Raw genomic sequence first — 15,887 nt, 5'->3', positions numbered from 1 at the left:
GACTATAAGAGGAATGATGTTGCATATGCTTTTGGACATTCGCCTTAAAACATCAATGCATAATATAACAAGTATGATGGCCTTGCCGCATTGCTCAACCGCCATACAGGCAACCCCACAAACATGAAAAATGTGCTCAAACTTCCTGAAGTTACTGTGTACATATGCAACTATGACGTATGATATGAAAAATGATTAGAGTGAAGAACGCATAAGACCAGAAAGAACCACCAAATTTGTATAAACAAATAAATTGTAAATAGACAATGAAAAAAAATCCAATGAAATACATGAATCACAAATACCCAAATAAACCAATAAAATCTAAAATAGGACTCATTTGCACATCAAAACTAAATTAAAGGTTTATAATATAAAGTAAAAAGAGAGGCATTGTGCATTCCAATTTGCTGGAATACAGGCTGAATGAGCTGGTTCCAACGTCGGCTGCCGGCGCCTCTACCCAGTCTGATTTTTCCTTCTGTCACCTTCTTCTTTCCCCATTATAGCTCCAATGACTCCTCAGCCACGTCTGCTAGCCCCTCAGGTCCTCGCCCACCTCCCTGCACTTACTTGCAGGCAGCTGCCCCAGTATCTAGCCCTTCTCAGTTACCATGCGGCCATCTTTTTTTACATTTGTATTTCAACGGGCTAGTGCTCAAAGTAAGCACAGACCAATAGTACCGCCACATTGTGCTAATAAAGTTAATCACCGTGTTGGCCCCAGGTCCTTGCGTAGGCCCAGTCAACCATGGCTCGGGCTAGCGGGTTGTTACCAGCTAAGTCAGCGCCAAAAATAATGATTAATGCTAAAATTCCATTGTAAACATAATACAAACAGAAATAACAAAACAATACGCTGAAACAGATCAAACTGCATCAATGGGGAGGCACACAAATCAAAACGAACAGTTAATAATTTCCTATACTTTTCCAGTTAATAGCCACAATTCAGCCATAAGAAAAACAAGACTTTAGACAATAAGTCCCATAGATCTTACATTAACGTAATTGCATGATTCTGCATCATAGATGTGGTAAAACCTGTTCCAAGCCTTGAAAGAGAGTTGGCTCATGTTGTGCCCAGATTTAATGAAGCAGCTTCTCACATAGTATTTGGCCTTGTTCCAGATATCTTAACATGGACCCCATCCATAATTCTGTTTCTCGTCTGCCCTACATGCATTTTACCACAATAGAAAAACCACAAAGTCACTCATGCAGGTTTTAAGGCAGTTTTTGTACAAAAGTCGGTTGAGGGCAGTACAACAGCTAACCCAAAGGTGGGGCAGTACACACAACTCAAAAGAGAAGCCAAACCTATGTTAAGGTAAGTAGCAAGGCAGAGCTACCTAAAACCCAGGTAGCATTCATAAACAAAATCTCCAAGGCAAGGGAATCAATAAGTGCCCAAGGAAAGAATGTCAACTCTCAACACGCCAACTCTGAGCAAACCATCATTAAAGACCTCTGAGAACAATCAGAGAAATTCTCCTTTCATGAGATAACACAGAGGATATGCTAAAGACATTAGCCTCAATGAGGCAGTGTTCCTGTGCAGAAAATAAACTACCACCGAAAATAATCCTTGACAACGCTAATATATTCAAAGCCCCTGTTCACGCGAATAGTAAACACCTCATTTTGGTATAAACCGGTTCCAAACAGCATCAAAAAGGTAACAGTCGCCCCGTTGATAACAAAGCCCAATCTTGACCCACGAGAACCAGGGAACCTTAGACCCATTACGAATTGTAATTTCACTCTGAAAATAATGGATAAGGTTTCTATTGCGCAATTACAAGCATTTTTAGAGGCAAATGAGATCCTTCATCCTCAGCAGTTAGGGTTTCGTGCTGCACATAGCACGGAGATGGCCATACCCGACCTGCAGTCACATATGCTGGGCATCCTCGACAAGGGCAAGGCTGGGTTACTTATTCTACTCGGTCTCAGTGCCGCCTTTGATCTTTTAGATCACAAAATACTCCAACAGGCACTTGAAAAAGTAGCCAATTGCTCCAAGGAAGCAATAGGCTGGTTAGTCTCTTTTCTCGCCGATATCCAGGATACACTTGGGAGACAAATTCTCCCAGGAGTCCACATCTTCTGCAGAGTTCCGCAATGAGCAAGCTTATCCCCGCTTCTATTCAATCTGTATTTAAGATTCCTATGTGAAGTTCTGGACAAAATCAATATCTATTTTACAAAGTAGGCTGATGATGCGCAGCTAGTAATAGAGCTAAGTGGGGCCTACACTAAAGATAGCAAATCAGTGCCAGATATATACAACATTATAGAACTATGGATGGACCAAAACTGGATGTATCTGAACAGTAGTAAAACTGAGCTGATGAGCTTTGGCTACCATCATGCACTTACAAGACTCGCAGATACAAGTAGTGAGCAAGGTGAAGACCTTGGGCATGACAGAGGCATCTGTCAATTCCGGGGCTCAGACAACATATGTGAGAAAAAAATTGCTCATGTTAACTTAGACTCTTAAGAGCAATTAGACCCCTCCTAAATGAAGCCAATTGCACTACCATTGCAACAGCAACCATTCGATCACGCCTGGACTATGGCAACACACTCCTGCTTGGGGCCAGTAATAAATCTATGGCAAAATAACAACTCATCCAAAATAGCGCAGTAAGAATTATTAAACAGAAATCTAGGACCAAGCATATCAGTGGAGCTACACTGGCTCAAAGTAGAAGACAGAGTCTTCTTTAAATCTATGACACTGGTCCACAAATGCCTGTATGGAAGAGCCCTGGCATACCTAAAATCAAAGATTGACCGATATCAACCAGCAAGGACGCTTAGATCAGAAAATCTGGGGCAGGTCATGGTTAGACCACACAAGAAAGCAAACGGCTTAGGTCGAGCCCTCAACTGGAACAGTCTTCCATTAAACTTAAGGCTAGAGACCAATCATCTGTCTTTCAGGAACAGTCTGAAAACACATCTGTTCTAAGTGAATTGAATCACTTGAAGGCAACTTAGGTCCATTTGACTATTCTGTTACTTGGCCTCCCAAGAGTCCCGTCTGATATACAGTTCCTGTTCGTTTCTTGTCTCTATGTCGCGCCCGATGCCCGCAGGCTTACGGCGCCATACAATTAAACAAATAAAAGAGCAGTCACTCTTAACTCAAGAAAAGTGGAAGTGGGCTGACACGAAAGGTACAGTTAGTCCACACACAATACACCACACTGGTTGATTGCTGAAAATATGCACCTTTATAAAAAAAAAAAAGATTACACATATAACTCTATTCATTTTATAAATACTTTAAGAGTAAAAACATTTAGTGCATGTATAAAAACATTACAATTGTCCAAAATGACACAACACACTCCTACACTGTATTGTAGGTCCACTATCCAGTGAAAGGTACATTACACAGAGAGAAGGGGTGGGACGAAAAGGGAACCAGACATTAAAACAAACTGTTATTTATTAAGCTTTATAGACCTAGCAATAGAGCCGGACCGGGAATTATGGGCCCTGAAGACCAAGTTAAAGGACTGAATGCAGCAACAGCGTTTAACGAGGTTTTGGGGCCCATAACTCCAGGAATGGCCAAAGGGCATGGCCTATAAAGTGATTATGATATTATGATCCTTTATGACTCTTTCGTGTGAAGGAGAGGGGGGGGCTGAAGAAAAGAAAAAAATAAAACTGCTTCGAGTGGTTGCTGGCTACTGGCTAGTTCCCAGCAACCACCTACAGCTTAAGGAAGAGGGATGGGCGGGGCTAAGATTGCAGCCAGATTGTGCCTGCCGGTTGCGGCCTGGCAAGTTGAGCGAGTGGCGGTCGGTGTAGTTGGGCAAGCTGGGCCACATCTGCCAGATACTGCTGGTGAACATTTGGTAAGGGGCAGAGCCAACCGCCCCCAATTTAACAAGGTAAGGAGGAGGGGGCGGGGGTGAGGGACAGGGTCCATCAGATGCAGCCCAGGCAAGACTTAATGGAGCAGGCAGGAGGCAAGTGTCACAACGCAGCACTGCCCTTATAAGAGGGAGCACCGTTCTGACAGACATGCTGGCAGCTGGGCTGTTAGTGCAGTGTTCCCTCTCATCAAGGGAGCAACGTGTTGACAGTTCCGCCACCAGCAGGACTCTTGCATGATACACCCTCATCTTGGGAGCACCGCTCCGACAACCCTTCTGGCTGCAGTGACTATTGAGATCACACAGCTCCCCTCGCGTTGGCCAATTTCCATTAGATTAGCGATCCATGCTGGCTCATATGGCCCATGAATTGGCCAATGGGGCAGTGCCTCGTCCCTCCACCAGGTCAATAGTTTTTACAGGATCCAAATGCCAACACAGTCACAGTAATGCTAGATATCTGGGACTTTTTTGGGAAATTGCAAATGTGCACCTCAAAGTCAATATAGGGGTTAGCTAGGGAAAAACAAAGTGTCACTGGAAATAATTAAAGTGTTATTCAGCATTCACATAAGCAGACATAAAGTCATGAGTGCATACTAAAGTTCTATTATTTTACCTAAAACACACTGGACCAAAACTGAAACCAGGAAATCGGTCCAAAGGCATCAGGTACCCACAAAGTGACTGTCGGATTCTGTGGGGTCTCAGTGTCTCGGCCAGGAACTGAGAAGGCCCTCCAGCAGGCAAACAACTTTCATCGCGATAAAGGAGTGAAGTGTTAACAAAAATATAGCTACACCAGTGGATCAGGGAGAAAGGAACCTAGGAATCACGGCTATCACACCACTAGCGGACCAGGTAGCGGAAACGAGATTCACAAGTCAGCAATTTGCCAACAAAACACGATAGTCATTTAGCTGAAAATAATCCCCTCAACAACAAGCAGACCTCGAACAGGAAAAAAGGAGGCAAGTCACAGTTCTACCCAACAGGTGTGAATCCATTGACAACACACCACAGGGGAGAACAGAAGAGACTCAAATGAAGAGCACCAGTGGCATGTTTTAGAACCACCCGCCCCAGGAGAAGATGCACCACAGCAAGATGAGCGTGAATGGAAGTCAACAGGGAAATGCGGTTTAGACCCGCCTCCAAGGTCACAGGGACCCCTGAATTACCCACCAAGCCAGAGTCCATAGTTAAGTAGTCATTGTGTTGGTTAATGAAAAGATGGTTCCGGGAAGGCGCAACAACCCAGTGAGCACAATGCTTCTTTTCCAGGTGTGGTTTACACAATCTGAACAGCCAGAAACCCAAACTGATGACAGCCCAGACAATGGGAAAGAAAAATAAAATCGCTCCTCCTGGCAGTGATACCCTCAAACCAGAAGCAAAAGCAGTGACTAGGAGGACTCCAAAATCGCATGAGAGTCTGGCAAAGCGGGTTCCGGCGGCTTGAAAAACAAAGAATGATAGCCCATCCAGAGAGAACCGTCCGGCAAATGAGCAAAGTCCATAGGAACAGGTGAGGTAGCATGTTAGAGTCCCAACGCCCTTCCATGTAGTGGCATGACCAACATAGAGGAGGGATGACCACAGCGGTAACTAGCAGTAAAAGGGCCCAGAGACTGTCCAAGCAGGGAAGCCTGACCCAACCAACAAGGGGTGCCAGTAAGAGGACATAAGAGGCCTTAGATATACATCAGCAGCAAAAACTGGTAAACCACAGAGAACCCCGGGACAAAGAGTACATTGATGGCAAATGTGGGAATCCTCTAGCAGGTAAGCAACTACCCTATGTGGCGGGTCAGAAGAAGGAGTCGGACGCACTCTGGGCATGTTGACTTTCTTTTAATGAAATTATAAAGAAAAGGCCCATATGTCCCTATTGCTAGAGGGTTTCTTATTTATTTTATTTTACATTTATAAAGCGCTCACACAGCCCGCAGGCATCGAGGCGCTGTTACAGGAATTGTTTTTCTTAGTTGCGTAATTGTGTTTTTTTTTTTGTCTTAGTTACGTATTTATAACGCGCTTAAACACCCAGAGGTTTCTAAGCGCGGACCCGGGGATCGAACCTGTTGTTGCTTCATGTCGTCTTGCTTCCAAGACATGCACGCTTCCGCTGAGCTATCCTCCCGGGACGGGAGGATAGCTCAGGGTTTCTGAGTTACTAAACTAAAACGTGCTTGTCTGTCGTCAGGAGTCCAACGCAAACCCGCCCTAACCTAACTCTACCGGACCATGTCACTAATACAAACAACTAAAGTCGGCCAAAGGAATGTCTCTCATCTGCTGGTCGTTTCCCTTTGTGCCTCTTCGGCTGTTGCTTTCTCTTGGGGGTTTTATCCTGGCTCCTTATATTGTTAATAAAACAAAATGTCTCTGTTTTAGAATTATGCTGATCTTCTCAGGCACTCTTGGAGTTTCCTTCAAGAGCTCTTGTAGTTCATGCCAACTATTGATCAGTCTTTTACTCTTTTTAGTGTTCCGCTTAATGATTCTACTGAAGATACGGTCTCACAGTTTTTACTTTGCTTTCAGTTTTCAGATGTTCTTGAGATCCACCCTTTCTTAGGTTTTGCAAGATTATGTGCGCGTGGAATCCCCCTAGCCTGGGTTTTCTATACTGGTTTCCTTCTCTTGTTATTTAATTCACTTGGCAGTTTCAAATCATAATTCTTATTACACTTGTATATGGAGTGTCTTCCCCATCTTCAACACTGAGCTCCTGTGGTTGTTTCCCCTCTTCCCATGACATTAGTTTCCACCTTTCCTTGGTTTGCCCACTTGGTTTCCCACTCAGCCGAGTTTGTCAATCGCTTTGCATTCCTCACATATCACCTTGTTTGTCACGCGCTTTATTTGATCTTCACATATCAACTTCCGGCCTTTCACGCACTCCTATCTTTACAATAGTTTGCCCCGGTGGCCTCCCGCCTCTCCAGTTCACACCTGTACCTTTATTTGTCCAGGGTGAAGTCGCAGGGCTTGGCACCTGTTCGGGTAACCTGCTTTGGGTTCTCGCTTCTCGATCTCAGGTTTCTCCAGCATTCTGTTCCTCGCGTCTGTCGGCTGTGGTGGTCAAGGGACGCTGGCGGGTGGGAGTTGTCGGCACTCTCTGCTGCAACGGTGTCGGGGTTGTTAGATGGGAGTCTGTCCTACCATGTGATAGCCGTGGTCATGCCACCACATTAGACAGGTTTTCTCTCCCCGTCCTAACAACGGCTTCCCCGCTGACTGCTTTGCCGGGCCTCTGGTGACTTGAGCTGGCGTTCTTCACTTTTCTAACTGCCCCGGTTTCCGCAGATTCCTCCTGGTCTGCCTCTCCAAGGAATGATTAAGTCAGGGGGCGTTCTCCAGTGCACCATACTCTCTCCCCTCTTGTGATCCACTCATCCCAGTTATATAGAGATTTCTTCTTAAAGAGATATTCTTTATGGAAAGCAGTCCCATATATGCCGATACAGCGGGAGTCCTTGTCTCCTAAGGGGGAGTCACTCCCATTGAGGTCCCACTTGCCCAGACGCCTATGGAGAGTCTTGTGGAGCGTGCTCACCTCGCCAGCCTCAAAGGGGGTGGCTACTGTCTGGGGAGAAGGGATGAATACCTTCCATTCAAAACACCATCTGCAGTGAAAGTTCTAACAGAATTGATTGTTGGCAAAGGGCTTCAGCTAACTATACCCAGAGCACAGGACCTGGCCTACACCAGCCCGCCAATCACACAAGGGGGCTCTGTGATTGGTGGATCCTAGATCCACCAATCACAGAGACCAATACTAAAGTACGTGAAATGCCTGGCATAGTGCCAGGAACTAGTATGGACCAGTTCAGACATACTTAAAGGGTGCATGGTTGGGCTCCCAAAGAGCCCACAGGAGTGCAACACCCATTTTAACCAGAAAAGTTAAAACCAAAACGGTTGATTAAACAACACATTTGTCAAACTTCAATAGTGCTTTTTCAAATTAAGAGTGCGCAGCATATGCAGCATTTTTGTCTAGTACAGAGTACAAAAACGTCAAATTTTACGCAATGAATTTATTTTAGTAATGGGATTAAATACTTTCCCTGAAAACACTCATTGGAGGACAAAAAAAGAAAACAATGGAAGTGATCGCCCGGTGACCGACTGTCACAAAAGCCAGATGCAGACAATTGGTGTCCATTTGTGCGTCTGCGTGTACGCCTCACAAAGGGAGACAGTTAGCCCTTAGGTTTAACAATAGACTAAGTTTCTGGAAATTCTCGAACCAGCACATCTAGTTCACTTTTACAAGGTGCAGTTCATGAAGGTGCAGTTCACGTGCAAAGGAGTGTGAGACCCAGGGCTTATGTATCTATGTGCAATACATACGTTTTCTAAACAGTTTGGTGTCCATTTTTGCTGCATTGGGCAACTGCACATCAAGTTCAGAAAGACCCATATGGTTTAACTTTTTTTTAATGTAATTTAGACATGGGCTCTTAATGCCAATATCAGAGGCTAAAACTTCCTGGATGATGAGTAAATTCTTGTTTGACCATAATCTAAACCAGAAATGAAGGGCTTCGAGGCTGATTAAGTCATTTGTATAATGTAAGCCAGCTTCCAGATGTCACAGATAAAATGGAACATATTTAGCCACACCAGAGCTACCAGATAGGAATATATTTTCCTTAATTTGAATCTGGGAGACAAAGGTAAAACCCTATATTTCAGCACCATAAATGTCAGTCGCAATTGATTTTGCATTGTACATAGGAAGGATTGATTCAAAAGTAAGCCCACCCACCTCTCTACCAAAGTTTAAGACTGCGCAGTTAACCTGAGCCGATCTGGTGACTGAATAGTTAACATGATTGCCCCAGTGTAGTCTACTACTAAAGACACACATCCTTGTCTCATTCCACCTATTATGTTAAACAAATGATGGAATAACATTACCCAAGTGCACCCTTGTTATAAGGTTACTGTGTAGTGCAATTAGCAGATTCAAGAGATCCTGTGCCCTCCAAGGTTTGTCGGTTTACACTATCGAAGGCCACAATCGGAACCATGAATCTCATATAGACTGGACAGCCATTTCCAAATACATATTTATCCAGGATCAATTGGAGGTTTAGGGTGTGCTTGATAGTTACCATGCCCTCTCTAAATCCGTATTGCTCTTCCGAAAAGCCTTGTTGGCTTGAGGCCTTTCATTGATTCAGTTGAAGACAACCCTGCCCATCCATTTATTTTTTTTAATAACACTTTTTATTGGCATTTATTGAAATCAGTAGCTTCAATATTCTCAATGACATGTTACCAAAGTATCGTGTAAACAAACGAAAGACAACTTAGCCTCCACTGAGGCAAACAGGGATGGGGGCAAAGCGGAGGGTGCGGGGGGAGGAGTTTGCAGGGGTATACCAGAAGGGGGATCACTGCACCTGCCAATCCATTTTGCAGAGTAATCAATTAAGGTGATTGGGCGGTAGCAACCTGGATCTAATCTATCGCTCTTTTTTCGAAAAAAGGCACAATTATGGACGCAAGTAGGAATAAGATTACTAGCTGCAATCGCATTTAAGATTTTAGTAAATGCAGGGACTCGGACGTAGTTATTATATTTAAAGTTGCCGGGTGATGTGATATATCGGGTATCAGGGTTTTCCCAGAAGGTGCTGCAAGTAGAGTGTTCCACTCACAGAGGTCAAAGAGTCTATTCGTTGAGTGATTGTTTCAATGTGATTATGAGCGCTTGATCTGTGTCAGTGCCGGATAATTACCTCCTCGTTTCATGATTTTATACAGAATGGTCCATAAGGACTTAGATGTATTTTGGGGGCAGGAAATGTGTTGCACCGAGATGTTTTTGGGGGGCAGGAAACGTGTCAGACTTAGATGTGCGCCTAGAGGACTCTCTCACACGGACAAACAGATCAAACAGTGTCGTCAATAACAAAGCTCCATCCAAGCCTCAAAGTATGTATAAACGCACCACTTCGCTGGTCATCTGCCACAAGCATGGCTACCCACACATCAGAATGCATCGATGACCTACGACAAACAATTAGGCCCAGCTGGATTCAAATAGTCTCATGCACTCTCCTGACCTCCCTCAGCAACCGTCCACATGCCTGATCTCTTGTGTTGCTTACTGGAGCCAGGCGAGCCCACCTAATTCCTCATCTTGTTCAGATGGACATACGCATTCTAAGCCTTTTCTGAGAATGTCCTATACTCTGGGCTGCGGTCCCCGAGGGCGTTCCCACCACAAGCACGTTGAGACGATAGTAATGGGAAAAGGCGCTATATAAATTACTACTACAATACAATACCTACTAACACTTCTCAACATTTTTGATAATGCTCTCATCTTCACTTAACGATCAGAGAGCATAGCATTTTGTAAAATAAACGTTAGGGAGTGGCTTACAAGTTTGAATATGTAACCGATCAATCTCTTACTATACCACATTAGTACCCTGGAAGGCGCTGCGCTTTATGTGAAAGCACACACCATTGATGGAAATGCAGGCTTTACCTGACAGAATTCCTTCCCGCAGGTCCCTTGCGACGCACTTCATAACGTTCCTTCCTGTTCCCTGCCACGATCCGTTGAAAATCGCCATCATTCCGACCTTGTCACATGCATCTGCAACCTGCATTGACATTTTCCAGCATCTACGCTCCAGTACACTTCCAAAGCAGTTCGGATGACACAGAAATATCAGCATACTTTTTTCAGGACCACAGGCAGGAATCCTAGACAGGAATCCATTTCAATCTCTTTGGCACAGTCACTAGAGGAGTGGCTTCAAGATCCACCATCAGAAACAAACAACAGCCAATGCACCATGAATCACAGCAGTACTTCCTCCGTTTTTACCTGCGTGTGAACTCCAACAAAGGGACATGCTACTGTGGGCAACAACGATTTAGATGCCATAGAATTGAGTGAGGCTGAGGCAAAAACCCAAGTTGCCACCAAATGGGCAGTTGACACATTTACAAGTTGGCTTTGTGAAAGAGGTAATTCTCCATCATTTGAAATGCAAAGGATATCTTCTTTGGCCACTCTTCTTCGGCACTCCTATGCAGAGGTACAAACTGTGTCTGGCACTGACTATCAATCTCAGAGCCTGATATCTTTACAGCCTGGAATTAATCGACATCTAAATAATCCACCATTCAGCCGCAATATTAATATAATGGACAACCAAGACTTTTAAAGTGCCAATAATGTGTTTGTGATCATTATTAAATATATAAGGCGATCTGGTAAAGATCTTGCTGTGTACAAAACTGCTATCTCTCACATTGATCTACTGAAATTACCTACTTCTGGTGTTTTCAACCTTAACTCTCCAGATACTCTAGAATTCAAGGTCTGGTTTGATATCCAGATACATTTTGCCCGTCGTGGGTGTGAGGGACTCATGCTATTACCTGCCAATGCATTCACTGTAATCACTGATGAAAATGGCAACCAGTATGCAAGCCCAACTTTCAACGAATCAACCAATAATCATCATCCTCTTTTTGAACTGCACGGCAGCGATCTTCTTGGCCGTATCTATGCCATTTCTCATGCTCCCGACTGTCCTGTGAACTCACTTCTTCAATACATATCCAAGATTCCTCCTGACGCACCTTGTTTCTTTGTAGCCCCCTGTCGTCTTACTAAAGAAGTGCTACTCACTGAGCACATCGGGTATTCCAAAAAGCCATTGGGCAAGAATAACCCTGGCAACTTTATGCCAAAAATCAGTCATTGCGCGCACCTCCATGTCATGTACACTGCTATACAGCTGCTATCAGACGACGGACTAGAATCGCATCAAATCAGGACTGTTACAGGTCACCGTAATGCTTCTTCAATAGAATGTTATTGGCAGCCAAAAGGCGATGAAACATTAAAGTGGTTATCCATCCTGCATCATGGCTCCGTCAATCATTCTCCTTCAACTACTAGATCCAATGCGACTTCCGATAATAGTTTCACTTCCATTTCCAGTAGTGTTCCCTTTACCTCTGGCACCTCGGTCACCTTCTCAAATTCTGTTTCGAAAATCAAATTCCATTCCTCAATTCGATAATTGCTCATTTACCTTCTTCGGAAATGTACAATTTAATTCACACTAGAACTTTTCATCCAATTGAGTCTATCAAATTTAAGTTTTCCGGTTTTTTATTGTAGCAATATTTTTATTGTTCTCCTGCAAAGTTTCATTTTCTTAGCTGATCCCACATCTCCTTCAATTTCATTTCACCACACTTGTGTGTTTTAATGAACTGTGAAAAAACGTTTCCCAATTTGATGTTATAGCTAGATAAAACTGCCTTTCATTTTTTGTTTGCAGTTTGGTTTTCCTGCATATTCACACATCTTTTTCAATGCTGTTCCACTCCCCTCCACTGTATTGATGAATTTTCTTTGAATTAAAATCTTGGTTTGCTGTTGAAACTTAATAAAGTAGTCTACCCTTTTTTGGATGGACATCTACTAAAGGATTCCAATTCTGATAACTGCATGCGTTATCACTCCATACCCTTTCGATTCACCCTCTGTTTTTCTTATCAATTTAAATGCACAAGCAATGATTTAAAATACTTGCTTTTTGCATCTGACATGCACTGCAATTCCATCATTTAATGTATCCATTAATATTTTTTGAGGGATTATTTCTGCGCAGATATCAATTTCACACAAATGAACACGAGGTTGCCAAGCTACCTCCTCTTGCTGCGCTCTGCTTCCCTGAACCCCTTCCTGCCTGAGCCAACTGGAAGTACGGTATTCTCCGTGTCGGCACTCTGGGTAGCTGCTGCCCCTCTCCCGTGCCTGGAGTGGAAACCCTGCACCTGCTGCTGCCCTAGGTCATTGTGCGAAAGGCACTGCCAGGCAGCCACGTGGAAGGAGCCGACGGATGCACAGTGTTTGTGGCCGCAGGGGTGTCCATAGGTACCCTCAGCATAACCCAGCTGCATTGTGACTCTACCCTGTGTGCTAAAATCGTTCACTTTCTGGAAAGCACTTTCAGTCCTCAGTGTGCGAGGGTGCTTGGAGAAGAGACAGGGCTGGGTGAGCCAAAGATGCTAATTGACTTTCTCTGAGCATTGTTCGTTATTTTGTGCGTTTTATGTGCAGGCATGGTCTCTAATGGCCTGGACCAGTACTGGACACGGCATGGCTGCTACTGCCCTTTGCCAGGGTCCAAAAGGACTACCAGGAATAATCAAAGGCGGGCAGAGATGGTCCACATGCCTGTATGGGCTACACAAAAGGGGTCATTACTTGTGTCCTGCGGCAGTGCATGGAAAGCATTGCCGCCAGGCGTTAACGTGAGAAGATACACAGAGCGCATATGCAGGATTATCTTCCTCCAAGCTCTGAATCACTTTCCCCAACATGGCCGCCATGCTTTCCATGCCGAGAAATCCAACAATGCATTCCATTCATTACAATGAAACTGCAAGCTTCCGAATCCCCACAGAGAAGACGGTAAACCAAGTTCACTCAATGTTTCCCCAACCCGCCACCCGCCAGTCCATTAGTATTCTGAGATACAAGCCTGGAATACTAATAGCAATAAGCCCCTCGCCACAGTGGCATTACAGAGTCAGTAATGCCCCGGGCCTATGGGCCACAGGGCATTACCTATTACTTAATTAGTACCCGGCAGTGGCATGGTCTTGGCCTCCCAGCCAAGGAGGAGGCTCACAACGGGGGCTTTACCATAAGGTAAAGCTCCAGCTCCGAACCTCCTCAGAGCTGGAGGCCACCATCTTCCCCTGCCAGATAATGAGGTAAGTGCTCTCCCACGCCTCATCTCTCTACTGCCTCCCACTTGTCCACACATTTCGCCCCCTCGCATTCCCACTTACCTTACGCTGCCATGTACCCCTCCGGGAATAATAGTGTTCCTGGCACATCCCGACATGTGACTTGCTGCCATGGAAAGGGACTACGTACATCCAGGACGGCCATCTTTTTTCAATTTTTTTTTTACGGTGAGAAACGGCTTTCGTGCCCTTTCTCAACTTAAAAAAAATATCACTATTCGTATCCTGTTACAATGTGCTGGGTTACTAATAGCAACATTACCCTTGCAGGTCAACAGGGGGGGCATTACCGGGCCTGGTAATGCCCTGGGCTATCGGTAAAGCCCTTGCTTTGCTCAGGCTTCTACTTGGCCCAGTAATGCCGCTCCTGCTCAGGTAGTATTGCTTAATGAATACATTATTAGAGTTCTAGCAAATAAATAGAAGGTACTGTGGCACTAAAATCTTCTTATTGATGCTTACAGATTGTTCTTAAAAAGAGTTTTAGTTGAAGAGAACAAAAAAGCCAAAATAAATTCACTTGGAAAGTCAATTATTCATTAGTCCCTACTCAAGACAATGATCCATTACTCAACAATCCAATTGGCCCACACGCATCTCCATCTCTGAACTAGATAAGGCAATCTGTAATTGATGAATGGTCAAAAGAGATACATCCAAGAAACACCCATGCCATTTTTATCCAAACTCTGTATTGCCCCTGCACAACACTGATTCGAGCAGCATCCTCGTGGGATGGCCTGGTTCTTTACATATTCTGCCAATATGACTGCATGTATAGCCACTCAAACTGGCTTCTTTAATGCAGGTTTATGTGTTAAGGTTTACCAGTACCAGCACATGAGTCTTCATGACCATTAGTGCCTTTCACTGTGCCTCCCTCCTTTGAGCTGGTAGAGCCAACTTGTTCCAAGTTCTGCAGCCCTGAGTTCATCCGCATGCAGCTCTGAGAAGTAGTAGGCTTGTATCATGCACAATGCACCTGAAGTAGGGGCTTCTCTGGTTGCCTGTGAAAGTTGGAGTACATCCTCGTAGCTGCCCTCAGACATGGCTGCTCGTTTCCTTCTGCTTTCTTTTAAGAAAAAGATTCCTACTAGAGGCAGAGTTATGACTCTTAACTGTAGTCCTTGTGGATCCTCTCACTGTTGTGGGATTGTAGTAAAGCCACTTCTTCACTTGCAGCTTAAGTTCTGCCTGGTATCCTCCGAAATCATTAGGGCTCTTACCTTTTAGTACTGTAATGCAACTGTACGGATGAATACGTGTATTTTAAACATGGCTGTGTGGACATCTATTATTTTAAGTGTACTTTAAACAGAGCTCTTGGTCTGCTTAGTTTAGGCCTTACTGCTCTGCCTCGTTACCAAGTGAGAGTTTGGTTAGACTTGTATTTTAAACCTTTGCAGGTACACCAGGGTTGGCTTACCAGAACTCTACAACAGTAGTGGCTATGAAAAGCCTCCCAACAATGGGAGTACCTTAAAAGACCAAACTCCCGTTTGTTCTGGTCCAACTGAGCAAAGCCTGTTTACACCATTTTCTTCGTTCCAGGTTTATGCAGTTGCAGCAAAAAGTGTTTCTTTATCTCAAAGTCTTCACTGGAGACTATATTTCTTGTATTTCCACAAACAGTCCATGCCACGTTTTCTCCTCTGTGAACCATTTGTCTTATTAGACTATATTTATACCAAGCATCTTCTTCAGAATGCAGTCTAATCTCAACCGGAATGCTCACTCACTTGACCCCCGGTACAGGTTTGTTTTCAAATGGGTTTGGTAATTTGTCCATGTTACTCCTGTATTCTCCTGCTATCTATTAGTATTTAATATGACAGGTCATGTGGTTTTCTTATATGGGAGTTTTATTGCCTCCTAGAATGGTTTTGTGTGCGCTTACATGTTCATAGAGATTACCGATTTTAAGTTACTTTACCCATTCTTACCTTCAAATGTTAAGATTAAAATATGTAATATCCATCACAATGAAGAACTCTGGGCTCTTTTTTATTTCAAACGTTTTGACTAATGGTGAGGGGGGAAAGTTCAGGGGCAACGCGTTTGTCTTGGAAGCAAGACAACGCGGGGTACCAGGTTTGAATCCCGATCCTGCGCTTAGAAACCAATCTCTGGTCTTACGCGCGTTATGAAAGAATAATTCTAATGTTCATG

At 44.1% G+C, this 15,887-nt stretch overlaps 1 protein-coding gene across 3 annotated transcripts in view; it reads right to left on the bottom strand.

The window, feature by feature from the left end:
- Positions 1–15,887, bottom strand: part of MTHFR (methylenetetrahydrofolate reductase) — a 222,111-nt gene that overhangs the window by 87,500 nt on the left and 118,724 nt on the right. The gene's annotated exons all lie outside the window — the stretch shown is intronic.

The sequence above is a fragment of the Ambystoma mexicanum genome, chromosome 8, assembly GCF_040938575.1.
Source record: "Ambystoma mexicanum isolate Mex_15411 chromosome 8, UKY_AmexF1_1, whole genome shotgun sequence".
Classification (NCBI taxonomy): domain Eukaryota; kingdom Metazoa; phylum Chordata; class Amphibia; order Caudata; family Ambystomatidae; genus Ambystoma; species Ambystoma mexicanum.
This window is presented reverse-complemented; position numbering and strand designations above follow the sequence as displayed.